This window comes from Olea europaea, chromosome 6 (assembly GCF_002742605.1).
Source record: "Olea europaea var. sylvestris chromosome 6, O_europaea_v1, whole genome shotgun sequence".
NCBI lineage: Eukaryota > Viridiplantae > Streptophyta > Magnoliopsida > Lamiales > Oleaceae > Olea > Olea europaea.
Genome location: NC_036242.1, coordinates 17,072,691 through 17,091,316, shown reverse-complemented (window position 1 = coordinate 17,091,316; position 18,626 = coordinate 17,072,691). Strand labels below are relative to the sequence as shown.

Sequence of the window (18,626 nt, the reverse complement as noted above, 5' to 3'; positions counted from 1 at the left end):
AATATTTCATTAATTACTTTCTATATGTACCTGTTAGACTAAATTTGTGGAGCTTTTCTTTACAGGAATTTTCATTTAACCAAAGAGAGTTGGAAGCGTATATTGAGTCAAGAATGTTATTTGGGTGTCACGTGAGTTTTTTTGTTATTTCTTCCACATTCCTAGTTCTATTTTTTAATTTTCAAGTTTGTCAAATCATTGAAAGTGGCTCGACCTTCAAATTACTAGTACTATAGTTTATTTGTATTTGTTTTGATTTTGGAGGTAACCAAGTTTGTAGATAATACCTTGATCTATATTTATTTGGTTGATAGTGATATGATTTTTTTTATTTCTTTTTTTTATATCAATTATATTTTAATAATTATATGTTGAAGTGTGCTCTACATAAAGTCACTAGTTATTTCTAGTTATGTTATATTTTCATATAAATGTGCACAACAATAACGATTCCATTGTGATGAAAGAAATCGAAAATTGTGTGTTTAAAATAGAATCTCCGACATAGATAAATAAAAATAAAATCAATTAGGCGACATTTGTACATCGTTGAAGCGACAAACCCTTTGTGTTGCTGACTAAATTTAACTACGAGCACAACTTGACATATAAATAGTTCATTGTCACAAAATACTTTGCGTAATAATATTATATGTCATTAAATAAAATATATGACATATATGAATAATTACGAAATAAGTTTGGCAACAACTATACTCATTGTACAAATGATGGTCCAACGGACCATTTGTGTTGCAATATATATTTAAATACATAAATCACTTGTTACATAAAATATTGTACTACAAATATTGAATATATTAAAATACATTTTGCGACATATCAAATACATTGTAAAACATATTTCACGATAAATATTACTTGTTATTGAAAATATATTACTGCGTGCAGGTGGTGTTGCAAAACAAAATAGGTAGCAAAAGTGACACATTTAAAAGAATATTTGCAACAAATATTTTTCTCGTAAAAACTTTATTGGAATAATCATCGCAACGAACTATCACGTTGCCCTTTTATTTTTTCGCGACATATACGCATTGCGACAATATTATAATTATAACTATCATGTTGTTGTTTCATATTTTCTGCAGCAAATGAGTAATGTTGCAATTTTGTTAATGCGATGAATGATTGAAAGTTGTCTCAAAATATATTCGGTGACTCAACATTCGCAACAAAAATATTTCTCGTAAAAACTTTATTGGAATATTCGTTGTGACAAACTAACTTGTCGCCCTTTAAATTATTTGCGACATATATACATTACGACGACAATATGGCTACAAATATTGTGACGCCATTTCGTATTTTCTGCGTCAGACAAATAGTGTAGTGATTTTGTTAATGCGATGAACTATCGAAAGGTGTCGCAGAACACATTGCGTGACTCATATAGAGCCACAAAATCTGCAACAAACGTATTATCGTCGCTAAATTACTTTTGTGACAAAATCTCATTTTTTGAGACAACATTTTTTTGTCGCGAAATCGATTACTTGTTGTAGTGCATCATTTATTAATATTTTTATTAATGATTTTAATTCTTCCATATATTCACTTATTGACATCTTAATTTTTCTTATTTCTAACTCATACGTTAATTTGCATCTTTTATCTTCATTTTTATCTATTATTTTTCTAAATCTTTTCTCAACTATCTCTGGATCAACTAATTCTTCTTTTACTATAGTAAAATATCTGCTTTCAAGTATTAGTCTTTCACATTTTAATCTTGCTAATTGTCTATTATTTGGTATTCTCATTCCTTCTAGTATTAACATTATATTTCCTATTTCTTCTTGTAAATTATTCATTTTTAAAAGTAATATATTTAATTTTTGATGTGTATTATCGCTTGTACTCGTACTTTTATTTCTTTATAATATAAATTAATTTCTTCATCTAAATATATATCAATAATTTTCTCATATATATATTTTTCTTTTATTGATTCTATTATTAATTTTTCTAATATTTGTTCCTTTATTTCTTTAGGTAATTCTTCAGTTATTATTAGTGTCATTATTTTTAATTTATTGTTAATGAGTTTTAGAAATATATAACTACCTCTTTCTGTACAGAAACTCTGCCAATTTATCTAACTCTGCTAGACCCTCAAAACTGAATAGTGGATAATTTCTCTGCTCTTGGTAATCAGAAATCGATTCATCAGAGCAAGAATCAAGAATCATTGGCTTGATCATGATCAGGGGTAAGAGTCTGAATTCTCTTGTTCTATGCATTCTTGTTGTGCTTTTCTCTTGCCCTTTAAGATTTTGCACATCAAGAGACAACATTACAGCAAATCTAGTTATTAAAGACCCTGAAACTCTAGTGTCTAAGGGTAAGCACTTCAAATTGGGATTTTTCAGTCCTTTTAATAACTCCAGGCGTTATTTAGGTATTTGGTATAACCAAAATATTTCTGAACCTTCTGTGGTGTGGGTAGCGAATAGGGATAAAGCTTTGAATGATTCTTCTGGTACTGTGAAGATATATAAAGATGGGAATATTGTGGTTATGAATAGGGACAACGAAATTCTTTGGTCATCAAATGTTAAAAATACTAAGATGAATACGACTGCCCAGCTATTGGATTCTGGAAATCTTGTTTTGATAGAATCTTCGAGTGGACTTAAAATATGGGAAAGTTTTAAGCAACCTTGGGGCTCATTCTTGACAGCAATGAAAATAAGTCGCAGTATTACCATAGTTGAGAAGGCTACTACTTCTTGTGGTAATGGCACATGTGGGCCATTTGGGATGTGCGACCCACAAAACTCACCTATTTGTACCTGTTTGAAAGGGTTTTATCCGAAGGACGATGGGGAATGGAAAGCAGAGAACTGGACAAGTGGATGCGTGAGGAGGATACATTTGCAGTGTGAAACAAACAATAGCTCCAATAGTGGGAGCAAAGAAGATAGGTTTTTGAAGCTAGAAATGATGAATGTTCCAGATAATGGAGATCGGGAGCCTGTTCAGGAATCTGAATGTGAAGGTCTGTGCATGACGAATTGTTCCTGCATAGCCTATGTTCACGACGTTGGTATTGGCTGTCTGTTCTGGACTGGAAGCTTAATTAACATTCAGAAATTCTCTGAAGGCTCGGATCTTTTCATTCGACTGGCAATTTCGGAATTTGGTAATTGTTGCATAAAATTTTGTGCTCATCTTCTTGTCCCTATGAGGTTATTGATTGTTATTTTACGAGTTAATTGTTCCAATAGTCATTGAAATTAGGTCCATATTTTTTATTGGTCACTAAAATTGTGAGAAGAGGAGCTGAAGAAGAAGCTGTGAAGAGGAAGCAGCGCCTAGGCGCTGCCCAGTTTCTGCGCCTAGGAGCCACGGTAGAAACCTGGCGCCTAGGCGCCCTGGTATATATATATAGACTTCCAATTTTTGCCTCTTCATTATGATATAACCCTTGAGCCTGATTTTAGATAGAAAATTGAGAGAAAACTTGGAGAGAATTTTACAAGATTGAAGGTTGTTCATCTTGGGTATAAATTCAAAGTTATTTTCTTTCTTGGGGATTAACTTGAGGCTTGTTCAAGTAATCCAAATACATTGTTCTTCATATATTCCATTGAAATCATTTCTTCCTCATTTTTTTGTTCTTCAAGTGGTTTGGATTTTTTTTTCACATTGTCAAGCATTGTATGATCTTTGGGCTATCTTTGAGAGGTATTTTCCCAACAATTTGGTATCAGAGTTTCTTCCTAAATCAAGGTGGTTAAGCTTCGATTTTTGGTGAGTCGCTTGAACTTTGTTGTGCACACAAGGTGTTTGTGAAAATTTCCAAGTGAACTTTTGTGGTTTATTTTCGGTAAACAAGTGAATAAATCATGTCTACTAGAGGAATGGTGAAGATTGGAAAGTATGAGATAGAGAAATTCAATAGGAAGAATGATTTTTCATATTGGAGAATGCAAATGAAAAATTTGTTGATTTCTCAAAAGTTGCACAAGGCATTGGCGGGAAAGGAGAAGAAACCCGTTGATATGTCGGACGAGGATTGGGAAGAGCTAGATCTTGAGGCACGAACGTCTATCATTCTTTGCCTTGAAAGAGATGTTGCTTTCTTGGTTGATAGTGAGGTAACGGCGGCGGAGGTGTGGACAAAGTTGGAGGCGAACTTCATGATGAAGACTCTAACAAATCGGATCTATTTGAAATCCAAATTGTATACTTGCAAGATGGATGAAGGTACACCAATCCGGGAGTACGTAAACAAGTTTGATAGGATCATATCGGACTTGAAGGACGTTGATGTGGAAGTAGATGATGAGGATCAAGCAATTCTACTACTTCTTTCATTGCCAATGTCTTACGAGAACCTAGTACAAACATTGATGCTTGTGGGTGATAAACTTGTGATGGAGGACACTAGAACGTCACTTCTAGCGGATGATCTTCGAAAGATTGCAACTAGTGTCATGTCTACCATTGGTAACAAGGAGCAAGTTCAAGGATTTTTTGTAAGGGGTAGAAGCAATGTGCGACCAAAGGGCAAGAGAGAAAAATCTAGATTGAGTTCTAGACCTCTTGCGGAAAGGTCTTGTTTCAAATGCGACGAGCTTGGGCATTTCAAGGCGAATTATCATAACAAAAAGGGTTGGAAGAAGAACAACAAGAACAACAACAACGAAAAAGTGCAAGTCAAGCAAGAGGTAAGCTATGCCTCGGGAGGGGAAAGCGATGAGTGCTACACCATCTCTTGTGATGAAGAAACCTCCGGTAAGTGGATTCTTGACTCTGGATGCTCTTACCATATGTGGCCAAATAGGAAGTGGTTTACTGCCTATAGAAGCATTGATGGTGGAACCGTGTTGATGGGTAATAACCATTCTTGTAAAATGGTGGGGCTCGGTTCAATTAGAATCAAGATGCATGATGGAGTGGTTAGAACATTGATGGATGTTAGACATGTTCTTGATTTGCGGAAGAACCTTATCTCTGTTGGTGCCTTAGACTTCGATGGTTGCAAGATTGTAACATGGAATGGAGTAAAGAAGGTTGTTCGTGGTTCTTTGATTGTGATGAAGGGTATTCATGAAGGAAATCTGTATGCTCTTCAGGGTACTACAGTTACTGAAGATGTAGCAGTTGGAACAAGTGGAAGTGGTAGAGACCCATGTGAGTACACTCGGCTATGGCATAGGAGGCTTGGGCATATGTCTGAAAAGGGGCTAGATTTGCTAGTTAAGAAAGGTTTGCTAAAGAACTTGAAGAAGCCTTGCATGGATTTTTGTGAGCATTGCGTGTACGATAAAGCCCACCGAGTTTAGTTCTAGCCAAGCAAACATAGAAGTAGAGGCATTCTTGACTATGTGCACATGGACGTATAGGGTCCGGCTTCTGTCACTTCCAAAGGCAGTTCCAGGTATTTTGTTACATTTGTTGATGATTATTCTAGATATGCTTGGATTTATTTTTTGAAGCATAAGAATGAGGTATTCGACACTTTCAAGAAGTGGAAAGCAATGGTTGAAAACAGAACAGGAAAGAAATTGAAGACACTGCGATCTGATAACGGTACTGAGTATACAGATGGTGCTTTCAAGGAGTTCTGTGGTAAAGAAGGCATTGTGAGACACTGGACAATTAGAAATACACTGTAATAGAATGGGGTCGCGGAAAGACTAAATCGCACATTTCAAGAGAAATCGTTGTGTATGCGATCCTATGCTGGTTTGGGCAGAGAATGGTGGGCAGAGTTGGTTGAAAATGCTTGCTACATAGTGAACTAATCTGCACATTCAAGGTTAGATGGAGATGTACCTTATAGGGTATTGACAGGAGAACATGCAGATTATGAGAAACTCAGAACATTCGGATGCACAGCCTACTATCATGTCAACGAGGGAAAGCTTGATGTGAGGGCCAAGAAGGCTATATTCTTGGGATATGCGGCAGGTGTTACAGGCTATCGCCTTTGGTGTGTAGAGGATTCTAAGTTCATAATCAACAGAGATGTTACTTTTGATGAGAACTCCATGATAGCTTCGTTGAAATCTACAGCGCCCGGTGGTGATGAGGTTGAGACTACAATGTCTCAAGTTGTTGACATAGAACCTAGAGATCAACCTGATTCTTGGCATGTTCAAGAGGAGCATCATATAGACACTCAAGATGAGAGTGATGATGGGCTTGAACAAGAGGCGGTTCAGCAAGAGAATGTACAGGCACAGCAACAGCAGCAGCTTGCAGATAACTTGGCTTCCTCTAGGCCACGCCGTACTTACAAGTAAGTTCTAAAGTTGCAGTCAGACGAGCCTTTGAGGCACTATGGGCAGACAAATTTGGTTGAGTATGCACTCTCGGTGGAGGATGATGAGCCTACCACTTTCAAGGAAGCTATTTTAAACAACAATAGCGAGAGTTGGTTGGCGGCAATGGAAGAAGAGATGGAATCACTTCACAAGAACCAAACATGGGAGGTTATCCCATTGCCCATAGGTAAGAAAGCTATTGGTTGCAAGTGGTTGTATAAAAAGAAGGAGGATCCTACCAAGCTTGGTGGTACAAGATTCAAAGCAAGGTTAGTGGCTAAGGGGTTTGCACAAAGAGAGGGAGTTGATTACAATGAGATCTTTTCTCCGGTGGTTAAGCACACTTCCATTCGAGTGCTATTGAGTATTGTTGCTTATCATGATCTTGAGCTGGAACAACTCGATGTCAAAATCGCCTTCTTGCACGGGGACTTGGATGAGGAGATCTATATGCATCAACTTGAGGGCTACAAGGTTGAGGATAAGAAACGTCAGGTATGTCGCTTGAGAAAATCACTATATGGATTGAAGCAATCTCCTCGGCAGTGGTACAAGCGATTTGACTCCTTCATGCTAAAGCATGGTTTCTCTAGAAGTGAGTATGACTGTTGTGTTTATATTCAGAAATTTCGAGGAGGTAACTATATCTATCTTCTATTTTATGTGGATGACATGCTTATCGCTTCCAAAAGCAAGGTGGAGATAGATAGGTTGAAATCTCAACTTGGTAAAGAGTTTGAGATGAAGGATATGGGGGCTGCTACGAAAATACTGGGTATGGAGATTAGAAGAGAGAGGACGAACCGGCGAATGTTCTTGAGTCAGAAAGGCTACATTGAGCGGGTTATTGCTAGGTTCGGGTTGCAAGGTGCAAAGTCGATGATGACTCCATTGGCTCCACATTTCAGGCTCTCTGGTAAACAGTCTCCTACTACAGCGGAAGAAAAGGGACGCATGGATCGTGTGCCTTATGCTAGTGCAGTTGGCAGTTTGATGTATGCCATGGTGTGTACACGCCCAGATATTTCACAGGTAGTGAGTGTGGTCAGTAGATTCATGGCGAATCCGGGGAAGGCACACTGGGAAGCTGTGAAGTGGATCCTGAGGTACTTAAAAGGTACCGCGGATACGGGTTTATGTTTTGGTGGAGATGCATGTCATATAAGTGGGTTTGTGGACTTGGATTATGCAGGTGATCTGATAGATGACGATCTACTACTGGATATGTGTTTTGAATACATGGTGCCCCAGTTAGTTAGCGATCGATGTTACAGGCTACAGTTGCTCTTTCTACTACAGAGGCCGAGTATATGGCCATGACAGAGGGAGTGAAGGAAGCATTGTGGTTATGGGGTCTTCTAGATGATTTGGGGATTGAGCAGGATTGTGTGGACTTGTGGTGTGATAGCCAAAGTGCAATTCACTTGGCTAGAATCAGGTTCATCATGCTCGAACCAAGCATATCGACGTCGGGTATCATTTTGTGCGTGATGTCATAGAGGAAGGTGATATTTCACTCTCGAAGGTACACACAAATGAGAACCCAGCTGACATGTTAACCAAAGTTGTAACGGGTAGCAAGTTTCAACATTGCTTGGACTTGCTTCACATTAGTCCGTGTTGATATGTCCGAGAGGGCATGGCCCTTCGGGGCGGGATTGAAATGAGGTGGAGTGTATATGAAGGTGGAGGTGAACTACAGAGGCTTGATCCCGAGTTTTGGGTACGTAGGCAATCATGGTTTGAATGATGCAGCCGAATTTTTGGTGCTTGCTTATCCTTCTTGTGTTCATCCAAAATTTGAGGTCTATCAAATGATGTACGAGGTGGAGAATTGTGAAAAGAGAAGCTAAAGAAGAAGCTGTGAAGAGGAAGCAGCGCCTAGGCGCTGGAGACGCTGCCCAGTTTCTGCCGAAGAAGAAACTGGGCGTCTAAGCGCCACTCAGTTAACCCCCAAGAAAGAAAATAATTTTGAATTCATACCCAAGATGAACAACCTTCAATCTTGTAAAATTCTCTCCAAGTTTTCTCTCTAAAATCGGGCTCAAGTGGCGCCTAGGCGCCCCGGTATATATATATAGACTTCCAATTTTTTGCCTCTTCATTATGATATAACCCTTGAGCCCGATTTTAGAGAGAAAATTGAGAGAAAACTTGGAGAGAATTTTACAAGATTGAAGGTTGTTCATCTTGGGTATAAATTCAAAGTTATTTTCTTTCTTGGGGGTTAACTTGAGGCTTGTTCAAGTAATCCAAATACATTGTTCTTCATATATTCCATTGAAATCATTTCTTCCTCATTTTCTTGTTCTTCAAGTGGTTTGGATTTTTTTTCAAATTGTCAAGCATTGTTTGATCTTTGGGCTATCTTTGGGAGGTGTTTTCCCAACAGAAATTTAAAATGTCGAGTTTTGGTAATTGAACTTAGGTCCATGTCTTCGATTGTTCACTAAAGTTTAAAATGCTGAGTTTTGTCTACTGAATTTTGAAAAATATTGTATATTACTCACTGAATTTTGAAAAATATTATATATTACTCACTGAATTTTGAAAAATGCTATACATTATTAACTGTAAACTCAACGTACGGCATATTCCAAAGTTCAGTGGTCAAAACTCGACATTTTAAATTTCAGTGAGCAATTTAAGACATGAGCCCAAGTTTAGCAAGCAATTGAAGATATTAACTTAAGTTCAGTGATCAAAACTCGACATTGTGAGCTTCAATAATTAATCAAAGACATGAATCAAAGTTTAGTTACCATTGGAACAATTAACTCTTCTTTTACTGCTGAGAACAACTAAGATTTTATTCTTCAACATGATGGTTGTTCTTTGTTGCAGGTCATAAGAAAGACTTTAAGTTAGTCATAATAATTATGGTTATTGTTGGTATGATTTCCAGATCCACTATCATATTCTTTTCCTGGAAATTGATGACTAAACCAAGAGGTAATGTTTAGAAATTTCACTCAACAAGGCATTTACATGCAGCTGCACTTAATAACTTTTCTCCTGAATCAGGCAACACAATGACACGATTAGGCCTATCTGATTCAGTTGATGTTTCTCGTGAAGATGATATAAGCAATGCTAGCATCGAAGAGTTACCATTATTTAAATTTGAGTTGCTTGCAAATGTGACAGACAATTTCCACGATGCTAACAAGCTTGGAAAGGGCGGTTTTGGTCCAGTTTACAAGGTTATTTTTCTTCCTTATCCATCTCAAGTATCACGGTTCATGGAATTTAGAGGTGCTAAAATTGTTGCTTCTATTTAGGGACAATTGGCAAATGGTAGAGAAATTGCAATCAAGAGGCTCTCAAAAGTATCTACACAAGGGATGATAGAATTTATGAATGAAGTGAAGTTGATTTCTAAACTCAAACACCGGAACCTCGTTAGACTGCTGGGATGCAGTGTTGAAAGGGGAGAGAAGATGCTGGTCTATGAATACATGCCTAATAAAAGCTTGGATGCACATCTCTTTGGTCAGCGCAAGATTCATCCCTTCCTCTGAAATTTCAAAATTAATTTGATTACAACACAGTCTACATAGATTTATGTTAAAATGGGGTGGGTTCAGAATTTATAGATAATGCATTCATTTCCTCTGGGTGTTCTCCATGTAGATCCATCACAAGAGATCTTAGATTGGAGACTACGTTTCAACATTATTGAAGGTATAGGCCGAGGCCTCTTTATCTTCACAGAGATTCTAGATTGCGGATAGTTCATAGAGATCTGAAGCCAAGTAACATATTGCTGGATAATGATTGGAACCCAAAAATTTCAGATTTTGGCATGGCAAGAATTTTTGAAGGCAACCAAGATCATGCCAGCACTGTAAGAGTGGTAGGAACATAGTAAGTATATATTTGCCTTTGGTCAATTTGAGTTGCCAATATTCATTTATTTCTGCCATGAGTTTTCATTTAGCTTTGAATGATTAATGCAATAACTTAAAAAGTAATTTCAATATTTTTTCATGATATTGTTTCAATGGATACATGGCCCCTGAATATGCAATGGAAGGAAGATTTTCATAAAAATCTGATGTCTTCAGTTTTGGAGTTTTGATGCTAGAGATTGTTAGTGGAAGAAAGAACATGAGCTTCTATGAGCATGAGAGCTCTTTGGGCCTTCTGGGATACGTAAGTTAAATTTATCGCTTGATATTTTGACTGAAAATGGTCAACTTAAATTTCCCCAATTTGTATTTAGGACACGAGATTTTTTCGTTTGAATTGTCTCTCCTTTTACCTTTTCATTTTTTCTATTGTTTTTTTGGAGTTAAGATAGTTTTTTGTTGTTAGTCGAAGTGGGGGCTAGAGCTCCAGTACAAGCTTTATATGAAGCTACATTGTGCCTATGCTCGACTCGACTGACAAAAAAGAACTGTTATGCTCAAGCAGCACCTGACTGACAATAAATTTACTCTGAATCTGATTATCTGAACTTAAAAAAGCCTCCTATTTTCTTGCCTATAATATCCAATAGGCGCAAGTAATTTTGGGCATCTGTCGATGGAATTTTTAGTTTTCTACTTAACCTGATCGGCTTCAGGTGAATTTGATTTGTTAATGGGTTTGGAAAGTTCGGGATTGCGTGCATGTATTTTCCAGAATTTCAGTTTTGTTTTTGGGCTGGGAAAATGCACTTGAATACCTATCAACTGACTTTGTTCCAGGATGGGCATCATGTAGTTCAATTCCCTGGTGCTTTAAAGATTCTGAATTCGATATTCCAACGTTTTGGTATCTTTAAAATTAGATAATGTAAAAAATCTTGGAAGTTGAAATTGAGAATATTGTTGAATTACAAACTGATATAGTAGTAGTGAGAATAATAGGTATAATTGTATTTTCACTCACAGAATGAATTACACCGAGTATGATACAATATTTATGGCCACTTTGGAGTGGTGAGCAAGAAATGAAGGAAAACAGATTACATGTGGAAGGCTCTAAAGAATAAATACAGTTATAACTAATTTGCATAGCACCTCAGGTGCACATTAGCAATGATCAGATCTTGCGATGAACACGTGAGGTTGAATTCAGCAATGGACGTGTGACGATACATTTTAACATCCTCCCTCAGACTGGAGTTCATTCTTTAACTCCAAGCTTGTCCTTAAGAATGAGGAATCTGGTTTGTGAGAGGGGTTTAGTTAACATGTCTGCAATCTGATCTAATGATGGAACATATTGAATCCTCAGTTTGCCTTCAAGAACCTTGTCTCTAACAAAATGTATATCCAACTCAATATGCTTAGTTCGAGCATGATAAACAGGATTTGAAGCCAAGGCACTAGCACCAAGATTATCATACCACAGTACAGGACGTGAGACTGAGTGCAAGTTGATTTCTTTAAGTAGTGACTCAATCCAAGTTATCTCAGCAGTTGCTTCTGCTAAGACTCTATACTTTGATTATGTGCTGGACCTAGCCACATAGTGATGGCAACGGGGCGGGGCATGGGCTTGCCCCATTTCTTGCCCTATTTTTTTTTTTTTTCAAATTTCGAGTTCAATAAAATAAAGATAACATTCAAGCTGACAAAGTTAATATCCAAAATAAATACTATAAATCTTAAATATAATGGTCGCTATTGGTACACAACATTGATTATTAGGATGAACAAGATTTTTTGTGGTTTTTCCTTTGATATTGTCACAAAAGTTGTAACCCTACACACTTTAATTTATTACAATATATAGATTTTCAAATTTGTTTAGTTGAACATGTTATATCTTTTTATATTTATTTTTATCAATATAATATCAATTTGACAAAGTAGCATAATGATATATATGAATTAGTCAAGTTTGATAAGACTTGTACAATTGAGGATACTAGAAAATAGGTCACATCCTTCTATTTGAAGCAAGTTGAACCCTAACCTTTTAATTAAAAAAAAAGTTTCACAAGGTGGGTTTTTTAGCCCCATTCGGGGCGGGGCGAGGCGAGGCGAGGTAAATTGTCATCACTATAGCCACAACATGTTGTTTCTTTGAAGACCAAGCCACCAATGTACCCCTAAGTATATACAATAACTGGCTGTTGACCTCCTATCATCAGGGCATTATGCCCAATCTGCATCAGCAAAACCAGTAATGCATATTTTGTAACTTCTTTGAATCCATAATCCTTGCTCAATAGTCCCTTTTAGATATCAGAAGATTCTCTTAGCTACTATCCAATGAACATTTGAGGTATTTGCAAAAATTGACTCATCTTACTCACAGCAAAGGTTATGTCGAGCCGTGTGTGTGCTAAGTATTGAAGTCCACCAATTGTACTTCTATACAATGAAGGGTCAAACATCTTTTCACCTTCACTTCTGGAGATAATCTTGCTTGCTGTCATAGGCGTTGAGCAAGGTTTGAGATGTTCAAAATTGAATATTCTTAGCAGGTCCCTTGTATAATTGGTTTGAGTGAGATACACACCTGATTCATCTCTTTTTACCTCAATTCCCAAGAAATGATGTAGTTCTCCCATATCTTTTAGTGCAAACTGTGTATTCAACTTTTCAATAAAGCGTTACAACACCTTCTGATCATTGCCTGTGGCCACTATATCATCAACATATACTAAGGTAAAAATTACATGGTTCTGATTCATGCAAAAGAATAATGAACTATCTATCTTTGACTTTAAAAAGTTCCAATCGAGAAGAGTTTCCTTCAGCTTTTCATACCAAGCCCTAGATCCTTGTTTGAGTCCATAAAGAGACCTCTTCAGTTTGCAAACAAATGTGGGGTTTGCTTTGGCAATAAAACCCTCTGGCTGCCTCATATAAACTTCCTCAGTTAGTTTCCCATTTAGGAAGGCAATGTTGATGTCGATTTTTCTGATGCTACAGCTCTTTGAGATTGCAAGAGTAAGGATTATCCTTAGAGTAGATGCCTTTATGACTGGGCTAAAGGTTTCACGATAATCTACCCCTAGTGTTTGCAAGAATCCCTTGGCAACAAGTCTTGTTTTTTGCTTCAATATTCTTCCATCAGCATCTCGTTTGAGTCTGAAAACCCACTTGTTTCCTATTACCTTTTGATAGATCAAATATGGTACTAGTTCCCAAGTTTCATTTCTCATCAGTGCATTGTACTCATCTTTCATTGCTTCCCTCCAATCTTTGTTTATCAAGGCTTCAGCTACATTGTTATGTTCCAATTCACTTTGTTTCTTGCTGGCACTGAGTTGAGTACACCTTTGCTTTAATTATACTAGCTTTGCCTCTGGTGATCATAGGATATTCTATAACGATTCACCTAATCCGTCGTACTGAAGTTTTGCTCATTACCTATTCCAGTTTGTTATAATTGAGGATTTACAATTTTCTCTTGTCCTTCCATTTGTGTGCCTTCAACATCAATCTCTATGTTTTCATTTTCATTCTCCTCAAAGATCATCACGTTTTCAAGCATTTTTGGTTGCTCAAACTCTGAAGGTGTTGCTGTTGGAGTTGCATCAGTATGAGCTTCATCAATTGAGCAGGTTGGATTGTTGTTTAGAGGTGCATGAAAGGGTAGATAATGAATGATGGTTTTAGACTTTTGTAACTCAGTTATTTTATTGAGGAAGCCAGACTGAAAGGGCATTTTCATTGTAAACTACATGTCTGGAAATATATATTCTTCCTGTTGGACTGAGACATCCTTTGTGAGAGTTACTAAAACCAAGAAACACACACTTTATGAAGTGAAAGCTAAACTTGTGGTTTTGATATGGCCTGAGACAGGGAAAGTAAGCACAGCCAAAAAATTTCAGTGACTTATATTCAATTTGTTCTTTGTTCAGAATTTGATAAGGTACTTTCATGTTGAGGACTGGTGTAGGCGCTCTGTTGATAATATAAGAGACCGTGTGAAAAGATTCCCACCGATAGTGCAAGGGCTTGCTTGAGCAAGAAGAGTTAAACCAATTTCTGTTATATGTCCGTGTTTTCTCTCGGCTCTACCATTTTGGGTTGAGGTGTAGGGACGAGAGACTCATATCAATACCAGATTATAGATCAAACTCAGTGAAGGCTCTAAACTCACCTCCCCAGTTAGATTGGAGAGTTTTAATCTTTCTATCAAATTTGTTTTCAACAATAGTTTTGAATTGAATGAACAAATTTAGTGCCTCGAATTTAATGTTCATGGGGTAGATCCATGTATACCTACTATAGTCATCAATGAAGATAATATAGTACTTGAAACCAAATGTGGAAATGATAGGCACAGGACCCCATACGTCTATGTGAATTAAATCGAGTAGGGCTAGTGCAAGCAGATAGTTTGAATGGTAAGGAGTGTGATTTACCAAGTTGGCAAGCATCACAGAACTGAAGAATTTCATTAGCATTGAACTTTTTATTACAAGTTTTGAGCACTTGTGATGTCACAGAGGTTGTGGAATGTCCAAGTCTCATATGCCATTGTTTTAATCTAGACTCATATTCAGTGGTATTTTTAGATACTTTGGTTTTGACAACAAATGTTGAGGGGTTCAATTTATTTGGAAAGGGTAACTCCAAATTGAACGTTCTTTTGGCTAGGTCTCGATGCTCAACTTTATATAACTCATCTTTAAGCTTTCCTTCCAGCAACACCTCCTTCATTTGCTTGTCCTTAATAACACAGAAATCAGAGTGAAACTCCATAAATACATTGTTGTCAGATGTTAATTGAGATACACTTATCAAAATTTTCTTGATTGATGGTACTAGTAAAACATTGTTAAGGGCTAGTGACTTGTCATTGAGTGTATTCAGCCAATTTTTACCTGTACGAGAGATAGTGACTTTATTACCATTACCTAAAGCACCATACTCACGTACCTCAGCTAGGTTCTTCTTCTCAGTAGTGTCATGGTGACTGGCTCCTGAGTTTGTAAACCAAGCAGGATCTGAGAGTGTGCTTGATGAAGCTATAAGAGCTGCTGATTTTGAGGAATTGTTCTAATAGTTATGTCCAGGCCTTGTCCCCATATATCTTTCATCATACCGATTGAAACATCTTTCTGTAGAATGATTGCTCAAACCACATATTTGACATGGTCCTTTGTTCTCGGTTTGTCTACTGGTTTTGCCTCTGCTTCTTTCTCCTTTATTGTAATAGCTTCTTCCTCCATAGTTGGATCTGCCTCTAGCATTTGATCTGTGCCCCAAAATTAACTGTGGTGTGACTCAAGTTAACATAAGCTAGGCCAGTTTTTAGAGCATTAAGATGCTTAATTCGACTCTCAAAGGTCATTAGCACAGACTGCAACTCAGTCCAACAGATGAACTCTTCGCTGTTGATTTGAACCACTATAGGTGTGTATTCTTCATTTAGTCCAGCCAGCACTTGTGTAACAAGATCATTGTGAGGGATGCCTTTTCCAGCAATTTCAAAGTTATTTGCTAATTGTTTGATTGTGTTCAGGTACTCTGGACTTGTTCATTACTCCAAAACTTTCATGGACAACATTCCAGAGGTTGCAAGAGTTTGTAGCTCCCATTACTTTCATGGCAATCTCAACAGTCATTGATGAATAAAGCCAACTCATCAATAGTTGATCAGTAGACATCCATTTTGCATACTCATTATTCGGTGTCATTTCGATAGTGATACTAGCAGTTCCTGTAGTTTGAGTAGCCAAAAATTCCAGTGGATAGGATTTCGTTCCTGCGATGAATCCCTTAAGATTGTGCCCCTTGATGATGGGCATCACCATGTTCTTCCATGGTAGAAAGTTGTTCCTGTCAAGCTTCACCGGCGGAACTTGAGAGAGACTTATCCCAAATGAAGGCAATTGATTTCCTCCCAACATTGAAGGCATCAATGTGCTTGAGGTTGGTTGGGCTAAATGTGTATTGTCATTGGATTCGGTGTTAGCCATTCAGGCTCTAATACCAAGTTGAAATTGAGAATATTGTTGAATTACAAACTGATATAGTAGTAGTGAGAATAATAGGTATAATTGTATTTTCACTCACAGAATGAATTACACCGAGTATGATACAATATTTATAGCCACTTTGGAGTGGTGAGCAAGAAATGAAGGAAAATAGATTACATGTGCAAGGCATCAAAGAATAAATATAGTTATAACTAATTTGCATAGCACCTCAGTTGCACATTAGCAATGATCAGATCTTGCGATGAACACGTGAGCTTGAATTCAGTAATGGATGTGTGATGATACATTTTAACATTGGAAGTTCCATGGTCTTTTTCTTTTGCTGACAAGTCTTTGGAACAAGTTGTTATGCTGATCTTCAACGAAATTCCAATTGAAAAGCTTATGATTTTCAGATTAATTTTTAAATCTTTGTGCATTCCCGAACTACATTAACTCAAATGTATATCTCGTGTGAATAACCAACGCTCTTATTACTATTCATTGTGGATTACTCATGTCCGCAGTCAAAGTAATATCTTTTTGGTTGGTCGATGTTGCACAACTACCTTTTTAATCTTCCAGTTCTCCCCACTCCACCAAACAAAACTAGCATTCACACATACACAAACATCTGTTAACTGAGATTTTTTTTTCTTTTATATGTCAGTATTATGTCTAAAATACCCCCATATGATTCTTTGTCAAGACTCACACATAAAAATTTCAGGCATGGAAGCTGTGGAACGAAGACGATGTTGTCGCTTTAATAGATGCAAGAATATTGAGTCCAAGCTACCGTGCAGAGATCATGAGATGCATACACATCGGCTTATTGTGTGTCCAAGAACGTCCCAAAGATGGGCCAAATATTTCTGCCGTTCTATCAATGCTTAGCAGTGAAATTGTCGAGCTTCCTGAGCCGAAGCAAACCGCATTTACGGGATCTTCTCAGCAGAGACAAAAGAGGAATAGTTCCTTGAATAATGTCACTCCTACAGAAGCCGATGCACGATAAAATCAGCAGTGATTTTTGGTAAATTATGCTGAATGTGATTTTTGGTAAATGCAGATAAACGTATTGATAGTTTCCAACCTTTCATCTGAGGGGAAAAATGACAGGAAAAAAAATGTAATATTGTAATTAATATTTATGTCAGTTTAATAAGTGAAGTTGGTAGCAAATAAGAAATAAGTTATTAACAATGATGACTTAGATTACTGTGAAACATTAGACCAAAATTATAATGACTTTATGTGTTTGTTGTTGTGAAGATCTGATTTTTGCGCAAAGTTTGATTTTGTCGTCTAGTCATGCTTCTAGTCATGCTTTACATCTTTTTACTCCTAGACCCATTTAGGCTCGTAAAAATTTTGAAACATGGCATCACCATCTAATTGCACTTTATGCTATTTAGAACGTTCTTCATAAGTGAATAAAATTAAAATCAAACATAATTTCCTTGTAAAGAAGTTGCTTGCTTGCTGCACTAAATTCTGCTATTTATCTATTGAATTTCGACCTTTTAATTGCAAAAGAATATTGCGCAAATAAGTCATTTTCAATTAAACAAACTCCAATCAGTAAAAGGAAGACCTGAATTAAACAAACTTTCCTTTCTTTGAAGTTGCTTATTAAATTGCTTACTTTCATCTACCTTTTCGGAAAAAATTGGATGTACAGAACAATTTTTCACAAAAAGATTACAGACGCATGTGTGTGTTTTGTATCAATTCTGTAGCCGCCATTTCTATAAGTGTAGCTTTGCTCTACCTTTTCTGTAGGTTGTCATCATGATGTAACCTCAATCATAAAATAAATAGAAAAAATAATAGAATATGAAAATTAAGCATATCACCTCCCAAATTAAGATTAGGCTAACGATGCCTACGATAAGAGAGAAGTTGGTCAAGAGTGTTTGGTAGTAATTAAAATTAGATTTTTTAGTAGATTATAATAGAAATTTTTGAAATTTGTAGTTAAAAAATTATGGAACCTATAAAAAATGTGCTTAATATTAATTATTTGACTTTGATTTAAATTAAAATCAGATTTTACAACTTTTACTAATTGACAATTACAACGTTTGAGCCGGGAGACTAGGCCAAAATAGATGTCAACATGTCGGGCCCCACCGGTATGACCTGGTACTTGGAGTGACCTCTGATTATAGACTGTGGGCCACCCTCAGTACAAAACAATTGAATAAAGTAATTTACATTTAGATGCATTAATATAGCTAAGTCATTGAAAACATGAGAAATCAAGTAGGTTAACATGACACCCTCCCCTAGAATTACGTAATAAGCAGTGCGCGTCTAAACCCGAAGCGGGGATAAAGCATTTTGTCTTGACGGTAAGAATGAATCAAGCAAATAACTTATGCAAATTTTACATTAAAATCTATGGATTATAAGTAGTGTTTTAAAAAGTGGGAAAGGGCGCTTTG

At 36.7% G+C, this 18,626-nt stretch overlaps 1 pseudogene; it reads left to right on the top strand.

Annotated features, from left to right (window-relative positions):
• Positions 1-2,097: 2,097 nt before the first annotated feature.
• LOC111396025 lies at positions 2,098-17,450 on the top strand (annotated as a pseudogene).
• Positions 17,451-18,626: the final 1,176 nt, after the last annotated feature.